The sequence below is a fragment of the Eptatretus burgeri genome, chromosome 13, assembly GCF_056783735.1.
Source record: "Eptatretus burgeri isolate ZD-2024b chromosome 13, Ebu_testis_v1, whole genome shotgun sequence".
NCBI lineage: Eukaryota > Metazoa > Chordata > Myxini > Myxiniformes > Myxinidae > Eptatretus > Eptatretus burgeri.
In genome coordinates this window covers 67,939,131-67,966,351 of record NC_140973.1, presented here as the reverse complement: position 1 = coordinate 67,966,351, position 27,221 = coordinate 67,939,131, and the positions used below count along the sequence as shown (strand labels likewise).

General features: G+C 45.7%; 1 long non-coding RNA gene across 3 annotated transcripts in view; it reads right to left on the bottom strand.

The window, feature by feature from the left end:
- LOC147014706 (uncharacterized) overlaps nt 1–27,221 on the bottom strand; it is a 148,540-nt gene that overhangs the window by 84,299 nt on the left and 37,020 nt on the right. For all 3 annotated transcript variants that reach the window (XR_015050867.1, XR_015050866.1, XR_015050868.1), the window contains exons 2-3: nt 20,370–20,438; nt 3,941–4,001 (exon numbers count right to left, since the gene is read on the bottom strand). This is a non-coding gene — a long non-coding RNA (uncharacterized LOC147014706). The remainder of the gene's footprint in view (nt 1–3,940; nt 4,002–20,369; nt 20,439–27,221) is intronic.

The following is a 27,221-nucleotide window of genomic DNA, read 5'->3' as shown; positions in this document are numbered from 1 at the left end:
TCGAGAGTCCGGGGATTAAGCTATGTTTGCGAAAGAGCCGATGACCTTTTGCACTTCGATTCTGACCTCTTAACCGAAGTCCGATTAAAATGCGTCTACCTCTCGTGATAAGCGTGTGCCCTTTTGTTGCCGGACCGAAGATGGTACAACGTGCCCAATGATGGTTCTTCGGAAAAGGCCTGCATCCTGTAGGATAAACCGTCTGGCCTGGGCCTTTGGGCAGGCCTCGGAGGGTCCTACATGGGACAATTGACCTCAAAATTGGAACTTAACAAGATCCTCCGCGTGGCTTGGACCTAAACGCTTTCCCCTCTAAAAAATGGCGACAATATATACCGCATTTCCATGCTTGATTAAGATGGGAAAAATTCCTCTGTGCCTGTACAATTGTGAAAAATATCTCGAGCGCTTGTCACGAGGTCCCGGGGCTTTACGCCTAAATAGCTCCTTAGGGGGGAATGCAGAGTTGTCCTCAGCTGGACTGATGAACAAGATACTATCGTGAGCCTAGCAAATCCTGGGGGGACAAACCTGCGAGGCCAGACGTGGCGCGAGACTGGCCCAGTGTTTGCGATACATCACCGTTACCGGCGGAGGCGTTCTGTTGTTTCAGTACGGAGCCGAAAATTTCCAAGCAATTCTATCCGAGTGGCTCTCCCCCGAGCGTGAATCAAGCGCGGCGCCTGGAGTTTGCCAATGCTGCTTTGACAAAGCAAGAAGGAACAGCATCGTGCACGCTAACTTCTACCCCCATCCCTTCTCTTGCACCCCCTCCCCCCCCCCACCGCAACCCTCATCATCAAACACAGCTGGACAGGACTTGACTGATCAGCTTGTGAGGCTGAAGAGGTAACCCTATCCTCACTTTTTCTTTTCCGGAAAAACTGTCCCTTCAATTTGACCGGCGTTGCTTTCCCTATCTCGAACAGCATCCATGTTTCATCCTGACTCTTGCAATTTGACGCAGCTGAACTATGTTGCAAACCGTGTTCAGAAATAACAAACTGAAATGAATGAACAGGTCGATTAAAAAGTTGAACACCTCATTACGTATACTCCATTTATTCTTTGCAGCTACAACTAAAGCCTTCTTTTGTTTGTAACATGACGACTTCCTCAAAAATTCATTAGCGGAGCAGAAAAGGGAATCCAAGACAGTGATGTCAACGGAGACCGAGCCAAAAGGCCACGTCCTCGGAGATAAAGTTGAAGAAGGTACGCTCTTTATTTACAATCCACACCATTGCTCCTCGGCAGAAACCCATAAATTTGGCGCCGGCTACTGCCTCAGTCCACTTTGCCTCGAGGCTGTTGGGTTTTCACAAATATTTCCAACACGAGCCTTTGTGACCCCAAAATCCAGGGAGACCCATTTTTCCCGGAAGCGTTTGGCACGCTCGTGATGGAGGAATGGTGGAAAGCAAAGTAGGCCCAAGTCCAAAGTATGCCACAAAGATGTAAGTTGATGCTTTTCGAGCTTAACCTAAATTACTTTGAAATGACATAAAGCAACTGAGATTACATAATAACAAAACTTAAAACAATAGTGTGAAATAACAGAAAGAATGCAAACCTGAGGATTGAACAACACAAGTTTGAGATATTGTTCCCAGGTGTGAGAAGTATTGAATACGTCACAATCGTCATGCGCATTACTTGCCCTTTTGTAGGTGCAGAGCGGTGTTATTAATTTTGTTGTGGACAAAAACGTGCAAGAGTAACTTTGACAAATATTTAACAACTCGGATTATTTAATTACTAACTTGGTGAAAATAACTACAAAGTTACAGGCATTTTCTTCCTTTTCACAGTTTGTTGGACTTCTTCGGATTTTCAACATGAATTAAAAATCCACAAAAGTCTTGACATTAAGAAACACAACTAGCGTAAAGTATGTGTGAACAGAATCGATCTCTTCCTGTTGTTATGAACAACATCTATTTTATTTAGGAGTGTCAGGGCTTGAAAAAGGGGTAGCGCAGAGGTAGTGTACTCATGTTTGCGATGGAGAGTTTGGATTCGATTCCCGACCAGACTGGAAGCTCCGACCCTGGTGCCCTGCAGGCAGGCTGTTGCATCAACGGGTGTGATAACCACCAGGAGGGACAATAAGCTGGTGCTGTCTTGTATGCTAGTGTTTGCTCATGGATCAAGCAGTAAGTTAGGAAAATACAACGAAACAAAACCTGTATTTATTGCATGTACAATTGTAAAATCTTATTTTTTCTTAACTTGGAAAGACGTACTGTCGTCCCAGAAGGTAAAGGGATTTTATGCCCGTGAAAATAGTTTTGTGAATATGTAGTTCACAGAGGCAAAATTCTGTCCTTCTAAACAGGCAAGTCCATTCTTAACGAGATAAATAAAAGATGCATTCCGTCTTTTCGAAAAAGCCGTGCATATCCAGATGGATTTTGGTGGATACCAACCATTACATGAGGGTATCACAATGGTAGGAATCGTTCTGTAACATCTTGCCTGATTTGATTCACATGATATAGTGTGGTGTTGCATATCTGTTGTATTTAGGGAGATATATATATATTTATTACGTATGCTAATATGGAACCACCCTCACATCCACCCACCCTCTCCGACCCCCAGCACACACAAACACACACACACACACACACACACACACACACACACACACACACACACACACACACACACACACACACGCTTGCGTCTTGGTGTCTTGTTGCATTGTCCTCACTAGTGTAGGTTCGATTGCCATGGCTACTCAGCAGAAATTTCTGTACCCTGCAATGGAGTGGCGACTTGTCCACGATTGCTTCTTCGTCACAGAAATGTCTACAAATCGTCGTGAGCATCCTCATGCTCTGTCAAGACTACAGGACTCCGCAACCACACTAGGTATGCTCCGTAGATGCCCCTTCCATCTCCTTACTCCTATGTCCCCCCCCCCCAAATCTATAATTACCCTTGTCTCCCACTATCCCAACCTCGATCCTTTGTCTCCCATCACCCCCCTCCAAACCCATCCTCTTCCATTTCTCAAATCAGCCCTTCCACCCTTTTTGAGTGTGCATAGATCTGGCCTTGGAACTCAAAATTAGATCCTTGTAAGGCTTTTCTTTGCTTTAAATATGCTGGAGTCACCTTATCCCAAGGCAACCATGTGCAATCAGCATTGATAAGAAATGCTCAACCAGACGAGAGAACAATCAAACTTACAGGTTTTGATCATTTTACAAAAGCATTGCCACCAACTCGTAAGTCATGGACACCATAAAGCAATGAGAAACAGAAAATTACCCAAACCAATCACCACTGACATTTTAGGCAAAAGGATCTCTTCTCCCTGTTTTGTTTTTTGCTTCTCATATTCATTGTTTAAGGGAGACTACATACCCCATTGTCTAAACACCCCTGGCCAACCTTTTCCTGATTGGAGCGCAGTTTGCTTCTCCACAATATTCCATATTATTTTCGCTCAGAATATTTGGAGTTCAAACACGGAAATTTGGACTTCACACACCAACTATAAGAGCAGCCTGATGCATGGCAAGCCAGGAAAGAATTTCAAGGTGGTGACGATTTGAAGATGAGGTGGGAGAATTATTATTTTTTGTTCATTCATTTGTTAATATGAGCATGTGATTGCGGGTTTGCATCAATTGTTACGGTCCTGCAAGTGCGGCTGTGCCACTGATGCAGTGCCCCCTGGAGGTTAAAGAGGAATTGGTAATTTGTTCAGAGTGCTAGCAAATAACTCGCCAACTCTTCACGAAGGACACTGTGGCATCTTTAACATCTACCACCTAACGTCAGCAGATGGGATTCCCATTTTAATGTCCATCCGATGGACAGCGTTCACATTGACGTATCTCCCTGAATGTGATATACCAGGATGACAGTTTATAGCTGGGTTGAGATTATATCACAAGCTCGACAGCGGAGAGGTGAGTGTGCATACCTTCAGGTTATCCTGCCACCCCGGGATATTTCTTGGGCAAAATTAGACCAACTTCTTCATCCTACACGGGGAGGGGTGTGGGGATGCAAGGCCTGAAATGAACATCAAATCTGCTTTGCAAAAAGAGACTTTAGTAGCACTGAAATTCGAGTTAGACAAGCAGTCACAATATTTCTTATCTCTGGACTATTTCCCATGATCTGTAAATCAGTAACCTTTCTTGTAATGGGTCCTGTTTAACATCCATCCTGGTGTCAGCAGACACACAGATAGGTCACTCTGCATGCAAAACACCAGGGTGACAAACTGCTGAGTCGAGATTCTAACCCAGGCTAGAAAACTCAAAGGTGACAGAGCACACCTCCAGGCTATCCTGCCAATCCTAATGACACCATATGAGGTCAAAATAAATTATCAGCTCCCACAGTAAATATAAGTATGTCCAAAATAGGAGCAGAAACTTCCTAAAGTGTTGATACCATATCCTGATACTTTGTGGACTCTGCTTCCCAGCTGACGGACATCTGGTGGCTTGAATCAGTTGCTGTGTTTGAGCCTGGGGAATAAATTTCAATAGAACCTGACAGTTTTCGGAGAAGGTTTCAATCTAACCTGAGAGATTCATTGGAAAGTTTCACTAAAACTTGAGAGTTTCAGTAGAAAGTTTTAATAGAACCTGAGAGTTTCAGTAGAAAGTTTCAATAAAACTTGAGTTTCAGGTGAAAGTTTTCATAAAACTTGAGAGTTTCAGTAGAAATATTTTAATAGAACTTGAGAGTTTTGGTAGAAAGTTTGAATATAACCTGAGAGTTTTAGTAGAAAGTTACAATAGAACCTGAGAGTTTCAGTAGAAAGTTTTAATAGAACTTGAGAGTTTTGGTAGAAAGTTTGAAGATAACCTGAGAGTTGAAGTAGAAAGTTTCAATAAAACCTGAGTTTTAGTAGAACCTGAGAGTTTCAGTAGAAAGTTTTAATAAAACTTGAGAGTTTCGATGAAATTTTTTAATAGAACTTGAGAGTTTTGGTAGAAAGTTTGAATATAACCTGAGAGTTTTAGTAGAAAGTTACAATAGAACCTGAGAGTTTCAGTAGAAAGTTTTAATAGAACTTGAGAGTTTCGGTAGAAAGTTTGAAGATAACCTGAGAGTTGAAGTAGAAAGTTTCAATAGAACCTGAGTTTTAGTTGAAAGTTTCAATAGAACCTGAGAGTTTCAGTAGAAAGTTTTAATAAAACTTGAGAGTTTTGGTAGAAAGTTTGAAGATAACCTGAGAGTTGAAGTAGAAAGTTTCAATAAAACCTGAGTTTTAGTAGAACCTGAGAGTTTCAGTAGAAAGTTTTAATAAAACTTGAGAGTTTCGATGAAATTTTTTAATAGAACTTGAGAGTTTTGGTAGAAAGTTTGAATATAACCTGAGAGTTTTAGTAGAAAGTTACAATAGAACCTGAGAGTTTCAGTAGAAAGTTTTAATAGAACTTGAGAGTTTCGGTAGAAAGTTTGAAGATAACCTGAGAGTTGAAGTAGAAAGTTTCAATAGAACCTGAGTTTTAGTTGAAAGTTTCAATAGAACCTGAGAGTTTCAGTAGAAAGTTTTAATAAAACTTGAGAGTTTCGGTGAAATTTTTTAATAGAACTTGAGAGTTTTGGTAGAAAGTTTGAATATAACCTGAGAGTTTTAGTAGAAAGTTACAATAGAACCTGAGAGTTTCAGTAGAAAGTTTTAATAGAACTTGAGAGTTTCGGTAGAAAGTTTGAAGATAACCTGAGAGTTGAAGTAGAAAGTTTCAATAGAACCTGAGTTTTAGTAGAAAGTTTCAATAGAACCTGAGAGTTTCAGTAGAAAGTTTTAATAAAACTTGAGAGTTTGGGTGAAATTTTTTAATAGAACTTGAGAGTTTTGGTAGAAAGTTTGAATATAACCTGAGAGTTTTAGTAGAAAGTTACAATAGAACCTGAGAGTTTCAGTAGAAAGTTTAAATAGAACTTGAGAGTTTCAGTAGAAAGTTTGAATATAACCTGAGAGTTGAAGTAGAAAGTTTCAATAGAACCTGAGTTTTAGAAGAAAGTTTCAATATAACCTCAAAATTTCAGTTGAAAGTTTCAGTAGAACTTGAGTTTAAGTAGTCTTTCAATAGAACCTGAGAATATCAGTAGAAAGCTTCAGTCAAATCTCAGCCTTTTGCTGCAAATTTTTAGGAAATTTCTTGCAGCAAAATCAAGTTTTCCTGCAAAATTTTGGTTTGAAGGAAATACAATGTTTGTCACAAAAATGTACCCCATTTTAGTTGTTTTATAAATCTGCTATTTTTAATACAAGACCATATAATTTATACATAAATCAACTCATGAAGTTTGTTTGACTATAGCAAATGTCAAAATATCCTCCTCGAAGTTCTGCACACTCACAGATAGGTATGGAATAATTTGTGACCTCAGAATCTAACGTTTTATGTGAGAATCTTGAAATAACCCTCTCTACATAATATTTGAGTGCAGGAATGTTCATTGAGTTCTCTTTGAAAACATGTTTCTCAACAAATCCCCACAGAAAAAAAAAAAATCGAAAGGTGAGAGGTCAGGAGATCTTGGAGGTGAATGAAATCCAGATCGGTGGGAAATTAATCTGCCAGGAAAGTGATTATTGAGCCAATGCATGGACAAGCGAGCCGTATGTGCAGTTGCTCCATCCTCTTGAAACCAAGCACCTCGAACGTTTCTCATGTGACTCCAGAAAAATGTGTTCAACATCTGTACGTAACGTTTCGCATTCACAGCCACCCTTCCTCAGTATCCTGATCTTCAAAAAATTATGGACTGTAAATCCGATGACTTTTGGGATCACACCATGTCATATTTTTGGGGAGTAGATGGGTAACTCAAAAAATTGGGCTGGTTTCTCCACGCCCCAAGACCACAAATTCTGTTTGTTTACCATTCATATAAACATGACATTCGTCAATGAAAGTTATGTCGTTTATGTTGATTCCTGCTTGATCGATAATCCGACTGAATCACATCGAAAATTCATAATATCGACCCTCGTAATCTGAGGTTAACAGCTGCATCACTTGATTTCTGTAAGGGAAAGTTTTCGGATCAGACTTCAGCACTCCAGTGACTCTGCTTTGAGACACCGCAATTTCACGTGAAATGCACCTTGTTTGTTTTCTTGGGCTACGTGCAATCACTTCACTAATTCTGTTTACGGTCTCTGGAGCTCGAATATTCCTCGGATGTCCAGAGTGCCCTGCATTATTGTTCTTCACAGAGCCCGTCCCTCTCCACTTCGAAAATATACGACATATTATTGTCTTCGAGGTCGATGCATTATGTCTAGGGGATTATCTTCTGAACGCACGCTGCACTCCTATCACAGATCTCAGCTCCACATTCTTTCGACAATGAAGATTCGCTCCTCTGTTGCTAGTTGTACCATGCGTAACTTGTAAAAAAAAATAAAAATTAAATAATCAATTAATAGATATAATAGGAATGTCACAATACATTTGCCACAAACATTCTGAATGTTTACTTTACCTAATTCATTATGTTTGACATTTCTAACTACTCAGATTTTTTTTTGGAATAAAATTTTCTCACCAGGTACATTTTTGTGCCTCACCCTGTACATAATGAATTCAGGAAGTAGAGTAGACTAATATAAACTCGAGTTCAAGAAGAATGTACTTATTGGACAGTGTCATACATGAAACACGGGAATAAGAAAATTCAGCGGCATCGACACCATTCCTTGTATCGTACACTGGCAATGTTTGATGTCCATTGTGTTTTATTTGTAATATTACTAACATACTGTGTCTATGTGTGCTATGTAAGAATATGCTGACAAGTGGCACATGTTTGTGGTTGCCCTTCATAATCAAAGGAGGCTGTTCACATGAAACATGCAACCTACCTAGTGAATTAGTTTACCGTGCAGAAGCTGCTGTGCAGAAACCACATTCTGAGATAGCAAGCAACGAAACCCGGCAAGGAAAGTCAAGGAGCGCCCAAGGAAGACTGGACCTCTTTCTTCCTGCAGTTTAGACAGGAATTTGTAATTTCTCCAGGATGCTGGTGATAACCAACCTACCCTTCACGAAGGAAACTGTGGGATCTTTAAGATCTTTAACGTCACCCGATCATCGGTGCTGGCAGACAGGTCCCCCAGTTTAATGTCTTTTCCATGGACAGTACACACAGTGATCCATCTCCCTGCATTAAAAAACACCAAGATGGTAGTTTGTGGTTGGGTCGGGATTTGAACCTCAGCTTGAAACCTCAGAGACGAGTGCTCATACCTCTCAGCTACCCTGCCAACCCATTGTGTCACATTTATCATGCTAAGTCTTCTGTATACATATATTATGCTAACAGAATGGTGGAGAGAAAACAATGAAGCACGAACTGGCTGACAAAGAAAATGCTTATGACAACAACTGCTAGGATGCTGTTAAGAATTGTGACGTTTCATAAAGGACAACTCAGAGGTGTTTGGTTTTTTGGTGCCAGGTGTGGGATCAGTGACAAAAGAATCATTCGGGAATCCGTCTTAAACAGAACGTACGCGAGGCTTTTTTGTGCACTTCGGCACATTTCTCAAAATGTCACTGCTCATGGCGACAGAACACTGAAGAGATACTTTGAGCGGCTTTGAAAGCACGCTCAGGCAAAGGTTTAATCAAAGTTGCCCCGTTTTGCTATAATTACAGGGCTGGGTGTCGCGTTTTTCCCATGTGTCACCATGATGGGCCAATTCTCCGCTCTAGCCTGCACCGCCAATTGGACCTTCTCAAGAGACCAGGAAAATTGAGATCACTGTATCTACATGATTTATAGAGGCTGCTAAATGGGATTTGGGGCCTGGAGATTGCACTAATAAAATTAAAGTGTCCGTGACTATGGTCTGTGGTTAATGAAAACGGTTGCTGCAATGGCGGTTGGAAAATAATCTCTTCCTGCACCCAAATGAAAATCTTTATGGGTGTGTATAGGCAATCCTGTTATATATCCCCGCTGTAGTTTTTAGCACTATAGTTTCTGACACCTAACAATATACCAATAGTAGATATATCATACTATATAAATCCCTTTTAAATGTATATTTTCATATATGTCAGTGTGCATTTTGCTCAAATTATTCACGTTCTCTTATTTTTAAAGCCAGTGAAAGAGCTTTGTAATAAAAAGATTAGAGATCATAAATAAAAACCCACAACGTTAAAGAGTGATTTGCTTTTGCCTGTTTGATGTTCCCATCTGAGCAATTATCTCATGATGCTGGGATCCCAGATTCAGATTCCATATGTTGTGTAAATTTTCCTATTCTCCACTAATGTCCTTGTAATATCATGTCAAAGTACACCAATATTTTCTAATGTCCTTGTGTTCTACGTGCAATATATTGTTGTGGTTGACCAAATTCGCAAACCACCATTCAGGTCCCTTAGGTGAGATATCTCGGTAAGTATATGTGTAGTTAGGCCCAAACCCGTTGTCTAGAGGGAATAAATGTCATTCATGCGTGCTGCGACTCTTCAGGATAGCCGTTTTTCTTTTACTATCTTTATATTGGACCAACCGCCATTATTACCACCACCAACCACGTCTTAACAGTCATCACAACATCAACCACCCACCACAACGCCGCTTCACCACAACAGCCACGACCTTTACCGTCACACCTCGCAACCGTAGCATCGCCACCGTTCTTGCGCCGCTTGTGGGTACCGGTACTGGACTCGTGCAGGGCGCGCACCGAACAGCGTGTACAAAACATCACGGACTTTCCGCAGAAAAACGGATCAAAAACGACTCACGCCCACTTTTGTTCCGTCCAATCGGTGAGCGAGGGGCGATTTGGCCCCGCCTCCAGGGCGTTGGAGGGCGGTCGCTATATGCAAATTCATGGATCAAAAAGCATTCACGCCCACTTTTTCTCGGGCCAATGGGGAGCGAGGTGAAAGGTCGAAGGCAGGGGGTCAAAGGCGAAGCCACGGGGCTTATATAAGCGGCTGCGTTCGTCAGAAAAGTTGTGTGCATTGGAAAGAGTGAGTTCGGAGTTCAAGAGAGTCGTCGGTGGAGCTGGAAGGAAGTTGCACGTTGGAACGAGCTGTGCGTTGGAACGAGTTGTCGGCGGAGCTGTGGAGAGGTGGCGGCGGCGAAGACGGACGACGGGGTGCTCACGTCGGTGCCGGGAGCTGAAGGCGGGAGGCCGACGGCGCGACCTGGTCGAGGTGGAGACGCTCGTCGCGGGACCCGAGACAGAATAAAAATCCTCCTTTCCCCGAGCATCAGCAATCCCCTCCTGTTTCCCCCCCGCGCTGAGATAGTGCGACAAAAGGGGGCCCCCTTCCCACCCCCTACCAGACACTGTCCGCGAGGCCCGCGGAGTTGGGGCACCATCGCCACTTCGCGCCTCATCATCAGACGGGTAGGCCCGACCCGGTCTCGGCCCCAGGCCCGCCTCATCCTTGAGGGTGTTCTTTTTCTTGGTTTTGGGTATGTGTTGTCGGCGCCGTCTGTGAAGTAGAATTGTATAAGTGTTGCCGTGTGCTCGGTAGTCGGATAGCTCTGCATTGTGTCTTCGCTTTTACATTTGCTTTTTGTGTAAAATTGCATTGTGTTTCTTTTCCTTTTACATGTGCTTTTGGTGGAATTGTATGTGTGTGCTTTCTGTTCATCGCGAATAAATGTGCTTTATGTTGAACTGTTTTCCCGCTTCGCTTCGTCATTTCTTTCATTGAATCCCCATCTTGCTTCACGTAAAGGGTTGGTCCTGGGCTAAGACGCCCGATAATTAATCGAACCGTCGAGGCCGACGAATAACACCGCTCGGTTATCCCGATAGTACGGAACGGGTCGCTTAAGTGGCCCGTGTCCGAAGTCGACCTGCGGCGAGGTGCGATCGCCCGGTCTACCCTCCGTGTGGGTACTTAGGTAGGTCGAATTTGGCGAGCAACCCTATCCCACGCGGGGGCCGATTGGCTCGATCGCGGTGAGACCGAAAGGTCCACCCGTGACTGGTTCCCGGCGTTAGTCCGAGAGGGTCACGACTGGATTGTCCGTCCGGTGGGCGACGTGCCGCGATTCGAGTTACGTGGCCGTTCGCACGCCGGCGGGCGCGAATCCGTAACACTGGTGTCAGGTCGTGCGATACAAACTCATCACCCTCCTCGCGGCACTGGTATTGGAGAACGGGACAACGGGCTCTCCTGTCTCCAGCGAAATTCACGGGAATCGGTCCAGGGGTGAGAGAAGTGACCCCCGATTCCCTCCAAATTACGAGCGAGCTAAATTAACCCTTTAAGAGAAGCAAGATGGCGTCTCAAGGCGAGCGGGAGCCGGGGGTATTAGGTATGTGTCGTCATGTAGGATCCATGGCCCAGGTCGGTTCTTTTTATAATTATAACCCCACCACTAACTGTGGTCAGTGGGAGCGGCTTGAGCACGAACTTTGCCGGCAAACGGAGTCGCACAATGGCAGCACGGAGCGGGCTGATATTAATGGCACAGCACGAGGCGTGAGCTCCCAGTCACCGGTTCAAGGCACGTGGTTACGGCATGTGCCATGGCAGGATGACTATGCGAGCATTGGCAGGCTTCAGGCACAATTGGGGGATGTCTTGGAAAAGGTGAAGCGTTATGAAGAATATATCGAGGAGGTGCAACGTGGAGTGGACGAGTCACAACGGCACGCAGATGCGCTTCAGAAAAATTACGTGTACGGGGGGACACAGCGATTGGACGATTTACTGGAACGAATTCGGTGGCAAAAACATGACTTGGCCAATAGAGTCGACAAATTACGTGGGAAAAAGAATTTGGTAGTGTTTTATACCCATCAGTTGGAATATGCGAAGAGCAAACTGAACAAAAGAATAGAGGAACAGCAGATTGGTATCTCCCAGGAAAGGAAACAATGGGAGGAAGAATGGAAAACCGAGCTCGAAAAGAAACAAAAGGAGCACGACTTGGAAGTAAAACAATTAATGGAAAAATTATTGGAGCAAGCAAGGCGGTTCAAAGAACTGGAGGAGAGAGTGAAGGAAATACTGTTGGAAGAGAAAAAATGTGAACACGATGGGGAGTTGGAACAATTGAAGGAAGAGATAAGAACAGGCAATCAGGAAAGAGAAAGCCTAGAATGGAAGATAAAAAGAGGAGAGAGACAGCTCGAGGAAAGGTCGGAGGAATTGCTGGAAAAGTCAGAACAGTTCGAAGAACTGCAGGGAGAATTGAGGGAGGAAGGAGAAAGGAAAACAAAGCTCGAAAAGGAAAAACGCGAACAAGATGGAGAATTGGAACTACTGAAGCGAGAGGTAAGGGCAGCCAGTTTAAAAGAGAAATCCTGGAAGGGGAGATTAGAATGGGAAAGGAATGGCAGAAAAAACTAAATGAATACAGTAAAAAAAGGGACGAATTGAGGAGGGAAGCGGTGGAAAGAAGAGATGAAATGAGTGAAGAAGCACGCAAATTGAGAAAGGAATTGGAAACAAAAACTTCTGAGATACTGAAACACGAAAACAAAGAAAGAGGATTACAAGACGAACTGAGGATGTTAAAAGAGGAAAGGAAGAGAACAGAGAATGAAACGTTAAGGAACCACACTGAGCAGATTGAACAATTAGAAGCCAAAGCAAAGTCGGAGTGTGCGGAGATGAGAAAGGAATTGGAAAAGAAAGCTTCTGAGTTACAGAAACACCAAAACAAAGAGAGGGAATTACAAAACGAGTTGAGGATGGTGAGAGAAGAAAGAACGACAACAGAGAATGGAACGTTAAGGAACCACACTGTACAGATCGAACAGCTGGAAGCGAAGGCCAGATTAAAGAATGAGGAACAAGAAAGAGTACTGAAAGAACAAGGAATGAGACAGGAGAAGGAAATCAGCCAACTGAAGGAAACCACGAGATTGCAGAATGAGATGCAAAAAAGAGTAATGAAGGAAGAACAAATAAGACAGGAGAAGGAAGTCAGCCAACTGAAAGAAATAACGAGATTGCAGAATGAGGAACAAGAAAGAGTACTGAAAGAACAAGGAATGAGACAGGAGAAAGAAATCCATCAATTAAAGGAAACTATGAGATTGCAGAACGAGGAACAAGAGAGACAGTGGAATAAAAAAACTGAAAGAGTATGAATTTGAAACTGAACGACAAAAGAAAAAAAATAGGTTGGAATACGAGGAGAAGTTGAAGGAGCAAGGAATGAAGCAGGAAGGAGAAATCAGGAGATTGAAGGATACAAGGAGATTGGAGAGGGAAGAACGAGAGGAACAATGGAATAGAAAACAAAAAGAACATGAATCTGAGGTTGACCAATTGAAAGAAAAGCTGAGGCTGGAGTACAAGGAGATAGACAAAGAACAGCAAATGAAACACAGGAAGGAAATGAGCCAATTGAAAGAAACAATGAGATTGGAAAACAAAGAGCAGGAGGAACAGTGGGAGAGAAAACAACAACTATATGAGTGTGAAATTGAACAACTAAAACGGAGAGCGAGATTGGAGTCAACGGAGATTGAGGAGCTCCGGAGGGAGAACGAACAGCTAATGGGGCTCAGAGAGAAAGAACGATTCAGATGGGAAGGAAAAAGGAACCAGGAAGAGACAGAAATAAGGAACAAGGAGAGAAAATGTACAGAGACACGGGAGACAAGAGACGAGGTGAAAGTAATTGGGAGGGAGAGAAAAGAACAATTAATACGGAAAGCAAGGATGAGGTACGCGGAGATCGTGAAAGAGCAAGGAGTGAAAAACAGGGAAGGACTGGAGCGACTTAAAGAGAAAGCAAGGTTGACCTACATAAAGATAACGGAAAGACGCCAGAAAGAAGCGGAGACTAATAGACACGAGGAGACAACAGAAACTTGTAAATGTATAGAGACACGGGAGACAGAAAAAATAGAGGAGAGACTGCATGATAATGAGGGTTTAGAGACGCACACACACACGGAGGTAGTGGAGGATAATGGGGGTGAGCTCGCGGACTGGGTGGAGACCCGGTGCGACCAGCTGGATGACCTCCTCCAGGAACGAGGGGAGGGAGTATGCCCCCTTGAAGCGGATCACGACCAGGTGGGTTCGGTCGTGCTTTGCGAGGTTGAGGAGACGAGTGCTGTGGACAGGTGCACGGAGAGCTTGGGGGGTATAGAGGCCCCGGAGACCCTTGTGGGGACACGAATCCCCAGTGTGGTTGTCCCTGTGTGTGTGGTGCAAGGTGTGAGTGCGTCCCCGTGTGTGGAAGCGACCCCGTGTGTGAGTGGTGTGGTGGCGAGTGTGCCGGAGTGTGTGCTTCCCAGCACGCCGAGTGTGGATGAGGAACCGCGGGTGAGTGCCCCCGCGTGTGTGGGTGAGGCACCGTGTGTGAGTGAGGCCGTGTGTGTGGATGAAACGGCCTGTGTGAGTGAGGCACCGCGGGTTAGTGCCCCCGCGTGTGTGGGTGAGGCACCGTGTGTGAGTGAGGCACCGCGGGTGAGTGCCCCCGCATGTGTAAGTAGTATGGTTTGTGTGAGTAGTGAGGCACGCGTGAGTGAACGGCCGAGTGCAAGGGAGACCGTGTGTGTGAGAGAGCGGTATGTAAGGGAGATGTCGGTGGGCATACGGGAGCACGCAGCCGCGTCTCCCGGTGTGAATTTAATGGAATGGAGTGTGAGCGTCGTAACACGCAGGTGTGCGTGGGTCGAATGGCGACGACGACGGCGACAGAGGAACGAAAGCCGAGTAGCGGCTGCAGCTATTTCGGGGACCGTGCCGGGTTCACCCAGCAGGGAGCACGAGGTTCGTGCTGTGCAACGCACGAGGCCGCCACGTGCTCGCTTGCGAGAGTGAAGTCCCGGTCCGGAAACGCACGCGGTGGATTTGCCGATCCCGCGGACGGACAAAGTTTAGGCAGGTAAACGGATTTGGACCGGACGGGTTCTCCACGCGATCGTGTGTGTTAAGCTCCAACGGGCAAAGCACATGTGTTCGCGTGGGGAACCCCTCGAGACGTGGGGCTTGTGTTTTTTTTATGCGCACGGTGACGCCATGGCTGCACGTGGGGTTGGAATCCGGCAGGAGGGGTATCCCTGCCGGATGGTACCGTCCAAGGAGGGACGAGGAACACGTGCAGCTGCATGACGTCACGGGCAGGTGCGAGCGCGAGTTGCCGCGCTGGTGGTGCGCATGAAAGAAAAAAAAAAAAAGCAAGCCTCACTTTCGGGTGCACAGGATTCCTGGGCAAGGGGTGGAAGACCCCCTTACCCTGGGCACAGGATGGAAACTAGTTAGGGGGAAGGGTTAGCTTAGCTCGACCGACTTCATGGGGCAGGGGTAAGTCCTCATGGAGTCCGTGGAATGGATTAGGTAGAGGGATTGTAGCCAGATGTAGGTTGGGTAAATAATTAATGGGATTATTTGAGGACATGGACAGACTTGTGAATGTGTAGAGGGGACGTAGCTTAGCTACGTAGTGTTAAAAGGAACGTGCTGTAGTTTAAGGGACGACGTGGGAGCACGAGTTAGTTAGGGGATGCAGATAGAAGGATAGCAGAGTTCAGCGGTGAGTGTGTTGAAGAGTTGTTGGTGAGTTATGAGGTGAAGACATGTTGAGTGAGTGAGGCCAGCGGGTCTGTGTGTGTGGAGTGAATGGGGAATGCATGGTGCGATGAGTGATTGGGGGGAGGAGTGACTCCCGCCCAAGGGACCCCGGGGTCAGTATAAAGTAAGTTAGCTGGGTTAGTTAAATTGAAAAATGGAGGTCGTTTTGTTGTTGGTGTGAATGTAGGCTCGAAACCCATTTGGAGGGGTGCAGGAGCCCTGTTGACGGGCTGGGAGCGTGGCTGCGAAAGGTGAGTATCGCTGAGTGGGTACCCCGGGCACCAGGCTAGTCGGCCGTGGTAGGCCAAGGGCCCATGGGGGGCCGGGATAGCGTAGTGGGCACGGGTGCGCCTGCTTGGTGCGGGGGCCCGGGGCGCCATTAGCCGCGTGGGCAGTGTTGTGGGCATGGGTGACCCTCGGAAAGGGGCCCAGGAAGCCAGCTTGCCACGTGTGCGTTTCAGGGGAGGTGCCATGGGGGGCACTCCCCGGTGTTAGGGAGCTGGTAGGCTCGGAGGCAGTGTAGTGCCCGGGGGTGCCATCGTCGGAGAATCGGCAGAGGGTCGTGCCTGCCAAGGGGAGCCACGTGTCCCAGCCATGAGACCGTGTGAGGGCACGGAGAGAAAATTGGGGGGCGAGGCCCGAAATTGTGAGGACACCAACACAGGCGACGGGAATCTGGGTTGTTAGAACCAATAGTTTAAGCGAGAGGCGCTTGTTGAAAGCCCCGGGGTAGTTTAACAGTTAAATGGTTAGGATAGATTAGGAAGTGTACCCCTCCGCACCATCCATCCCCTCGCTCTCGTTGTGGGCCGCTGGACCCACTTTGGTTATAGATCGCCGAACTCTGGGGAGGCCATTCTGAGGCTTGAATTGGGCCTCGACACAGGACGCTAGCTCTCCCTTGTTCCCCTCCGGGAAGGGAACGTAGGGGTTGGGAGTAGGCTAGGTGACAGGATAGGTTAGCCGAACAAGGACGATAAAGGGGGTTAGGGGACGATTTATAGTGGGGAAGTAAACATAAAAACAACAAAAAAAAATAAGTTGGGGCTAAATTGGGGTTTGACAAATTAAGGGAGTGGGTATGTACAGTGACAGGCAAAGGCGATAGGTGGGAGGGAGACAGGTAGGTAGGTCCGAGCCCGCCTTCCAAGTGGCCAGCACCACCGCACTCCCTCCACCAACCTCCACTGAACGGCAAAGGCTGGCCAGCTTCATCTGCTGGCTGCGTTGCTGCAAGGCAGAGGCCGGCCCACTTCATCGGCTGGCCGTGTTTTGCTTCAAGGCCTGTGCCGGCCACTTCATCTGCTGGCTGTTTTTCTTCAAGGCCTGTTCCGGCCAGTTCGTCTGCCGGCTGTGTTTGCCTGCAGCGGCCTTCTTCTGCGGGCTGTGTTTGCCTGCTGCCTTTGCCATGCCCACTGCCCCTGCTCACCAGCCCCGTTCAATTTTTGCTTTGCCCCTCCTGTTCATTGCCATGTGCGCCAGGATCAAGGCAACAGTTTGCAAGCTGCAAGAACTGCCCTGTTGGCAGCTACAACACGGACCTGCAGTGGCGGCCCGTGCACCGTGTTTGCGTCCATCCAGTCATCCATCCATTCGTTGTGTTCATTGCGTGTGCCACTTGAGCTGGCACGGAGACTGCGTTTGTGCAGCCCATGCACCGTTGTGGTTCACTGCGTTCAGTTCAAAAAGGAAGGCCTTGGACTGCGTGTGAGCAGCCAGCCACGTTCCCTGTCACCTGCATTGTTTTGAGCCAGAGACTGCATGCGAGCAGCCTGGCTCCCTGCTAACTGCTTTCCTTTTGCAGAGTTCAATGATCCTGGGCCATGGTTTAGTGTAAAATTTGTAAGTTAAGGTAAGATGTACTGTAAATATGAGTGCGCCCCCGGCATGTTTGTCTTAGCGCCGGCAATTTTATTTAAGTCGTCCGTGTGAGTGAGTTTGTTTGGGTAGTTACTCAGCCCTTAGGTTATTTATTTTGGGGACACGAATACCATGAATGTCGCACTCAGGGATCCGTAGGTAAAATGTACTAGGGGAAAACTACACATGCTGGCACACGAAAATTTGACGACTCGGGACGAGTCTGTAAAAAGGGGAGGGGGTAGTGTTGTGGTTGACCAAATTCGCAAACCACCATTCAGGTCCCTTAGGTGAGGTATCTCGGTAAGTATATGTGTAGTTAGGCCCAAACCCGTTGTCTAGAGGGAATAAATGTCATTCATGCGTGCTGCGACTCTTCAGGATAGCCGTTTTTCTTTTACTATCTTTATTTTGGACCAACCGCCATTATTACCACCACCAACCACGTCTCAGCAGTCATCACAACATCAACCACCCACCACAACGCCGCTTCACCACAACAGCCACGACCTTTACCGTCACACCTCGCAACCGTCGCATCGCCACCGTTCTTGCGCCGCTTGTGGGTACCGGTATTGGACTCGTGCAGGGCGCGCACCGAACAGCGTGTACAAAACATCACGGACTTTCCGCAGAAAAACGGATCAAAAACGACTCACGCCCACTTTTGTTCTGTCCAATCGGTGAGCGAGGGGCAATTTGGCCCCGCCTCCAGGGCGTTGGAGGGCGGTCGCTATATGCAAATTCATGGATCAAAAAGCATTCACGCACACTTTTTCTCGGGCCAATGGGGAGCGAGGTGAAAGGTCGAAGGCAGGGGGTCAAAGGCGAAGCCACGGGGCTTATTTAAGCGGCTGCGTTCGTCAGAAAGGTGGTGTGCATTGGAAAGAGTGAGTTCGGAGTTCAAGAGAGTCGTCGGTGGAGCTGGAAGGAAGTTGCGCGTTGGAACGAGCTGTGCGTTGGAACGAGTTGTCGGCGGAGCTGTGGAGAGGTGGCGGCGGCGAAGACGGACGAGGGGGTGCTCGCGTCGGTGCCGGGAGCTGAAGGCGGGAGGCCGACGGCGCGACCTGGTCGAGGTGGAGACGCTCGTCGCGGGACCCGAGACAGAATAAAAATCCTCCTTCCCCCCGAGCATCAGCAACCCCCTCCTGTTTCCCCCCCGCACTGAGATCGTGCGACAAAGGGGGCCCCTTTTCCCACCCCCTACCAGACACTGTCCGCGAGGCCCGCGGAGTTGAGGCACCATCACCACTTCGCGTCTCATCATCAGACGGGTAGGCCCGACCCGGTCTCGGCCCCAGGCCCGCCTCATCCTTGAGGGTGTTCTTTTTCTTTGCTTTGAGTGTGTGTGTTGTCGGCGCCGTCTGTGAAGTAAAATTGTATAAGTGTTGCCGTGTGCTCGGTAGTCGGATAGCTCTGCATTGTGTCTTCTCTTTTACATTTGCTTTTTGTGTAAAATTGCATTGTGTTTCTTCTTCTTTTCCATGTGCTTTTTGTGGAATTGTATATGTGTGCTTCCCGTGTGCCGCGAAATAAATGTGCTTATTATTGAACTGTTTTCCCGCTTCGCTTCGTCATTTCTTTCATTGAATCCCCATCTTGCTTCACGTAAAGGGTTGGTCCTGGGCTAAGACGCCCGATAATTAATCGAACCAGAGGCCGACGAATAACACCGCTCGGTTATCCCGATAGTACGGAACGGGTCGCTTAAGTGGCCCGTGTCCGAAGTCGACCTGCGGCGAGGTGCGATCGCCCGGTCTCCCCTCCGTGTGGGTACTTAGGTAGGTCGAATTTGGCGAGCAACCCTATCCCACGCGGGGGCCGATTGGCTCGATCGCGGTGAGACCGAAAGGTCCACCCGTGACTGGTTCCCGGCGTTAGTCCGAGAGGGTCACGACTGGATTGTCCGTCCGGTGGGCGACGTGCCGCGATTCGAGTTACGTGGCCGTCAGCACGCCGGCGGGCGCGAATCCGTAACAATATGTACATATTGTACAGGCATGTCCATGAGCCTTAAACACTGTCAAAAGAAAATTTAAAACAAGTACCGGAACATTCAAAATACGCCACCCCCATGCCAAATAAATAAATAAATAACAATCCTCCAGCACGTGACATCTCGCCGGGGCTCCTTTGGCACCTGGCGATGCCACCTTGCAGCACATGGAGCTGGAATTTGGAGGGAGCAGTGTACAATAATTCATGGATTAACTGCAGAATTAAAATCAATAAATAATAATCGTAAAATAATTAATTTCTTCATCAATTGGCTTATAGCATGCCTAAACCACCACTGTTTCATCCGAATCTGCAACTTTTTGAAAATTAAGTAATGAATCGAAAAATTAAATAATTAATTGATTAATCAATCAAAAATATTCTTCATAACCAAATCACTTGTTTACTGTCGTGTCCAAATATCAGCTTCCTCGGTCAAAAGGTGCCTGATATATTGCCAGGATGAGAAATAAAATAAATAAGAAATTAATAAATCGATAATAATTAAGTAATTAATCAATTAATTGATTTATCAAAAAATAAAAAATGCTGTTTTTGCCAAAGAGCATCTTCACTTTTGTTCCCAAATTTCAGCTTCCTCAATTAAAGGATGGCTGAGATATCACCCAGACAAACAAACAAGCAGTCATAGACTGGTACTTACGAAACCGTCAACTTGACCTCTGACCTTGTCTAATAAAAGCTGTCTCTAGAGAAGGTAGCGACGCAAACCAGAAGTTTCTACGATGATTCTGTACCAAACCATCACAAATCGAATGTTTGACCTCACTGTGACCTTGACCTTTGACCGATTTTGACCAAAATCTAATCAGCGCGAGGCATCACCCTCCTGAATCACGTGGTGTAATTTGACATTGGTAGCTTCTTCCGTTCTTGAGTTATCGTGCCTACAAACAAACACACACACACACACACACACACACACAAACAAACACACAAACAGATGACAGAAGTCATCAATATACTTACGAAATCTCAAACGGAGTGAAAACTGAGTACTCCCTTCCTTCGGCGCCCGGCGATGGCATCGTGCATTGCCTGGATATGGAATTGGGAAGGAGCGGTGTACAAAAAGGAAAATGTGAAAGTGAGGAGTGTTAAAGAATATTAACTCGTCCACATGAACACAGTGGTAGATCTGGCTGCAAGATATCTGGACTGTGAGAATCCTTCTGGCTCCTACTATAATTAATTTTCAATTGGTCACTGGCTTTGACACCAATAAAAGTTTTTTTTATTATGGATCAAAACTCGAGGCCGAGGCATCAAAAAGCAACACATATCGAAAAAAAACCAGTTTCAAAAGAAGCACCTCGACACCATTAGAGCATTTAAATTGCATCAGATGTGGCAATAAATGTGAATTGTTGCTCTCAGCTTGCTGGCTCGATGACAGAAGATGCCATTTGCATTTTTGCCGTCTCCATCACTATCCCGTTTAGAATCCTGTGTGGGCAAAGACAACTTACGAGTTTGTGGAAAATCAGAAATCAAGACTCATGGAGGAACTAAACGATCGAACAGCCAGAGCTAAACAATTGAATGGAGACAAAGACATTGAACATCAGAGGATGAGTGGCAGAAAGGAAAATGGTGGGAAAGAGGAGAGGGGGGAAGTGGTTAGGGTGGTGGGCTTGGGATCCTAGGATCCTTAGTTCAAATCCCATTCGGAAGTTGAATTAATACCAGGTGGGGTTGACTCTGCCTGTCATCCTTCCGAGGTCGGCAAAATGAGTGCCAGCTTGCTGGTATCCTGTGTCTGAGAGGCGACCGGTCCAGGATTGTGACCAATAGCCAAGGAGACCGCTTAGGCAGCACCAACGCTCTGCACAGAGTATGGTCCCAATGGATGGATGGGGGAAGTGGAGTCAGTGATAGAAGAAGAGAGTATGCGAGGACATGCGAGTAAGCATGAGGTGACAATGGGCAGCGATGTTGGAAGACTGGAAAGAGGAGAACGAGACAACAGATACATTGAGTGGGTTCCGCAGATGACATAATTAACGGATAAAGGAATAGCGGTGATGCATTCACCTTAGAAAAGGTGTGGGATTCTGGAAGAAAGCACGTGACCTGGGCAGCCTGGGAGAGGATAGAGGGATGAGAGTGCGGTGGGTGAGCAGCAAGACCAGAAGTGAGGCACATTCTCTGGTGCATGACCGACAGAAGGGCAGAGGGAGACCAGAATCTGTTCTTTAATGAGCCTCAATCTTGTATGGAAAATAATTCATAGAAAAACTGTTGCCCCATTCAGAAAGACATTCCCCCTAAGTTAACAGATTTACTTTGTTTAAGACTCTGGATCTGCTTTGCTGGAAAACAAACCTCCTCATGCCATTGATGGAGGAGGACATTGGGACCATACTCTGTGTCGAGCGTTGGTGCTGCGAAAGCATAGATGGGTCAGTACTACCATTTCAAACCACTGAGGTTGGTGATGAACGAATTGTTTTTTATTTGATGCCTTTTAATGCTCTGTATGTCATATTGACACTAATAGTTACATATCTGTAACCTTAGTGAACGGTGTGAACTAATGATCCAGTCACTAGCCCTCAGAGGGTTAACGGGCCAGTGTGATGCCGACTATTTGCAACGATGAAGGATCACTTCCATTTTGATGCAGTGCTAGCAGAGGGTGCTACATCTAGGAGCACCGGGTCCTTTGGATGCAGGTGTAAAGCCAGCTGCCCCACCTGCATTTATGTTGCGGATATTAAAGATGCCGCGGTACATCGTTTGAACAGGTGTGCAAGTGTGCGCTGGTATCTTGGCCAAATTCCCTGCTTGCAGCTTGCAGAGAAACAGCACACACAGAAAAAAAAAAAAGAAAAGAACTATGATGACCACATGACCACTTGTCTGGGGAACATCTGCTCGAAAGAGTTGCCTTCTGTAGGTTAAATGGCGTTCAAGCGTGGAAATTATTTCGTCGGTGACATCACAAGAGGACAGAGTGAAGCCCGATTACTCATTATGAAAATAGAGAAAAATCCAAACAAAAATGTTTGTGGTTTTGTGAGTCGTGTTCAATGAAATAGGAGTCTATGAACATCACTACAGACCTTAAAGACCTCTTAAGACAACATAGGAAATCTAGAACCTACAGAAAATCGTCACAGGGAGTATTGGTTTTCATGTACCAATTTAGTTCTTGCCGAAGAGAAGCACCTGCTTCTTGAAAAAAACATTGGCAAGCAACTGTGAACTAGACCTTACCAAAGCATCGCGGTGTTTCTAATACTCGTATACAAATCTCGAGGGAACGTGCGCTGGGTAATTTTGAACCCGTTGGGTACACACTCAAGTAATGTTTGCTTTGTAACTCAAAGCCAGGGTAGAGAGTAAAGACTACTTTTTAATAGTCTCCCCACCAATGCCTGCATTTGTATACACCTTTGTCCGCTAGTCCAGGTGCAGAACAACCGCATGACAAGCAAACGTCCATCGACGTTTCCAAGGAGCCGTGCGGCAAAAAAACCTGGAGCCAAATAATTATTCCCAGCCTTCCTTGAGAAATTATAACAAGCTATACCACGAGCTCAAAAATGAAGGCATCATCAACTGGAAGGCCACTTGATAGAGTGCACACCTCCGCCTTGAGGTTGATTCGTTTACATTTTCTATCCCACTGATGGGCCGGATCTGGATTCGGATCTCAACTAAAACTTAATCAGCTTGTTCGTGTCACCTAACAAACTTGTCTACCAAGTTTCATCCGAATTCGTTCGCAACTTTTTGAGATATCCTGTTTAAAAACAAACAGACAGACAGAGACAGGGGTGAAAACATAACTTCCATCAACCTTCGGTGGTGGAGGTAACTCGTATAGCTGCTCAGCAAAGTAAAACCCAGATCTGACGTCTCAACCACCGAGTGGTCTTCATCCCTGCATCTGGCATACAATGCCTGCACCGGTACCGGATGAAGACCACCTGAGCCTTACCTGATGGACAGCTGTCCTCGTTGGTGGCAACTTTATTTTTGAATATGGTCTTACCAACCACAACCATTTTTTTTTTTGCATACTACAAGCTATTCTGTCATTCAAAGTTGCTTTCCCATTGCACTTGGGGAACTTATTGGGGGTGAGATGAAAGTGAGAAGGGTCAAGTTATCTCAACAGTATGGTGTTTGTCTGTAATTATACACTTTTATAATTTCTTCCTTTAGCTCTGACTCTAGTTTCAAGCAAGTGCACCACATCCGTGGCATGTTTGTCTAAGATTGGGGTATCGAGGTAAAGGAGTGTACAAACACAACTGGACGACGAATTGCAAAGACTCCGGCAAGTCTTTGGCAAGCCTCACCTGCAATCATTTCATTGTCGTAATTACGAGTTATTGCCATGAATTGTGAAATCTAAGCCCCCTGTCTGCCACTGGCTATTCCTTGGGGGCTGCTTAATGCCCCCCTTTTGCCTCAAGCTCCCACCCTTACAGCTCAAGACAAGGGCTCAGGCCTTTCGGTGTAATTTCCTGCTACCTCCTCCTTTGGGTTACACATGGTTTTTCAAGTGCGTGTCATTGAACAAATCAAGGCAAACCATTAAAGCACCATGAAGATGATTCCATATTACTGGTACACACACACACACACACACACACACACACACACACACACACACACACACACACACACACACACACACACACTTCAAAGAAAGGCCAAAGAGCTTGTGAATGTGTCACACACATCATCCACGATGGGTAAAAAATGTGGTGCCGGGCGATATATTTATTATGCAAGCAAATGTGGTGAAATCTTGACCCCTAACCCCACACATGCCTCCTCCCTCTACTCCCTTTAATCCCCATTATTCCCTCCCAAACATCTTTCCATTCTCTCCCCACTCATCCCACATACCCCTCTTTAATCTCTCATCCTCCCTTTTCGTCCTTTTCTCTTTATTCAACACCCCCACTCTATCCCCCCTCCCATCCTCCTGCAGTGAAAATGACCAAATTGTACCTTTTTCACAATTTCTAACCCTTTTGAAGTGCATTGATGATCAGAGCTACAATTGGGGCTTTGAATTTGGTCTTATCTTTGCAGACTTACACCGAGCAAGGTTTGAAATTAAGGTGTCCTACTCAATGACAAGATTGTAACAGATTATATCAGGCAGAGAAAGCATTTAAGGTGCACTTAGTGCTGGAAGTATAAAAATGGGTCAGAACTGAAGCTCTCTTTAGACAAGTGGGGAAGGGTGGGGGGAAATATGATCATTATCAAATCAATATCTCACCTGAGCCTAATAGAATGTGATAAAATATGATACATTTATCTCGATGTTCGAGAGACAGGTTATGATATGTGAGTGTAAAGGGAGGAAGAATGGGTGGTGGAGACAGGGGGGGTGGGGATGTGCTCAATACAAGTTAAATATTTTAATTTTTTCATTAAAATCTGTAGCGTTGGAGGGAGTGAGAGGGAGGGGGAGGGGAGAATCAGTGGTCGATTGTGGTGAAGGAAAATTAAATCATTCTAATTTGGGGGGTTATCGTGGCCTGAGATCAATCGCTCACTGACATAATCATGATTTAATAAATTATTTAACAAAATACCAAATTTTTATTAATAGTTATTCAGGGAATCTATTTATTATGTGCTTAAAATAATATTTTTTCAACACGACTACCATCCACCCCCCCCCTCTTCCTTATGATGTGTTCCATGCATGCTTTCACACTTCTACCCTTCCTTCTAACTCATTCCAATCTTTCCATTCTCTCCCCATTCCTTCGAAATTTCCTTCCCCTCTTTTCTATCCTTCCCCATTCTCTTCCTTTAATCAATGTTAATTTTCCAAATTAACCCCCCCCCCCTTTCCCAAACATTCCCAGTCACCCTGGTGAGGACAAAATAAACACATGACCCATATTATGACTATTATAAGCTTCTAACTGAAGGACAACCTCAGATGATTACTGAGCAAAGACTACGAGAAAATAAATCTGAAGAATTGATCCAAATTGAGGGAATCACTCAATATGCACAAGATACTGTATCTTCAACTCTGGAACATCTTCATGACAGGGATAAAGATCAGTTAAGACAAAAGGAGGAAACCTCTAATGCATGTAACCTCCTTTCTGGGCTTTCCTCATCTGCTCTTTCTGTGCTTTATGCCCCCCCCCCCCAGCTTTCTGCAGAGCATACGTGATCCACCATCAATCCCCCTCCAGTGAAACTCCCAAAATCCAGGATCACTGCTCACCTGCACTCATTTGTTCCTCTTTTTCTCCTGCCTGTGGAATCAACTTCCACATTCTCTTTAATATCTCACTCTTCCCTCCAGATCTTCAAAACAGCTGTTCACCACCATCTCAGATCATCCCCCAATCCAAACCCATCTTCTTTTCAATCTCCATTACTCCCTCCCAAGGCCAACTCTTTCTAAATTTCCAGTATTTCCTTCTTGAGAATTTGCAGCTGTGTCCATCTTATCCACCCCTATCCCTTCATCTTTCCCACATACATCGTTTGTCCAAGCCTCCCTCCATTTTGTCCCTCAACCCTGTTGTTCGAGCGTTTCCCTCCTCTTTTTCTGCTGTTCCTTCTTTGCTGCTATGTCCTTATCCATTCTGGGTAATTCCACCGTAACGGACGTAACATTCAGACAGAACTTATTGGCAGTTCTCAAAAATATTTCATGAAGAACAAGGTCATCGTACCAAATGTATTAGTTTATTTTGTGCAGTGAACACAAAGGTGCCAGGAAATGGTAATTATATGAGATTAAGAATTTTTGCCTGAGTGCTACGGTATGATGAATCTTCGTAACGGACGTAACCGTCAAAATACCCGCTTTAGCATGATGATAGTTTTGCTCACAAATTTCTGTGAAGCGTTCCACGACAGAAGACTAAATCTGGTATAGCAGCTTGGTATCGGTACGTCATTGTACTCCCAGTATTTATTTGAGGAATTAATGATACACCGAGTAGGCAGTACCATGGCAAATGTAACGTAATGGACGTAACAACTGAGCGTAACGGACGTAACATCTCCGGACACTGCTTGATGAAGCTGATATTGCAAAAATTCAATTATTTCGATTCATGATCTGTCATATGGTTGTTGTTGTTGTTCGTCTTTCAGCTGCTCCCTTTAGGGGTCGCCACAGCGGATCATCCGTTACGATCCGCATACTGATTTGGCATAGGTTTTACACCGGATGCCCTTCTTGACGCAACCCTGGTCGCCTCTTCCGACACAGGGGATAAGGATTGGGTTTCGCCATGATTCCGGGCTGCCCTACACCCTCTCATAGCGCGGCCCAGTGCAGAGCACCCGTCCTCAAGCGATCCTCCAACCCAAGCCTCCGAGTTGCCGGATTACAGGCGCACGCCACTACGCCCGGTCATGATCTGTCATATGGTATATAAGGTTTAATGAAAAATGTACTTTCAAAAAATAGCCACCAGGTAACTTTTCCCATGGAATTACCCTTCTATCTTCTCACTACTCCATGAGCCTCGACTTTGCAGACATAAACAACTAGCGTCCCAGAGGAATACCATTTCTTCTTCCCGATTTGGCGTAGCACACACACAGTCGTCCCACGATTTAGATGGATTATTCGAGTAATGGCAAATGCCGACAAATAAAAGGTAGATGGTCGTCCGTTAGCGCAACGTTCAACTCCGCACGCATCCTGAAGCTTCTAAGGTTCCCCAAATGCCACCAGATTTCCTGTCCGCTTTTTCTTCCGTACCGCGAATTGGCGATGAAGGGTGGATAAAAGTGAGCTTAAAATTACAAGGTAATTACAAATTTACACAAGCATCAGGCTTGAAACAGCAAAGTTTCAAAAGG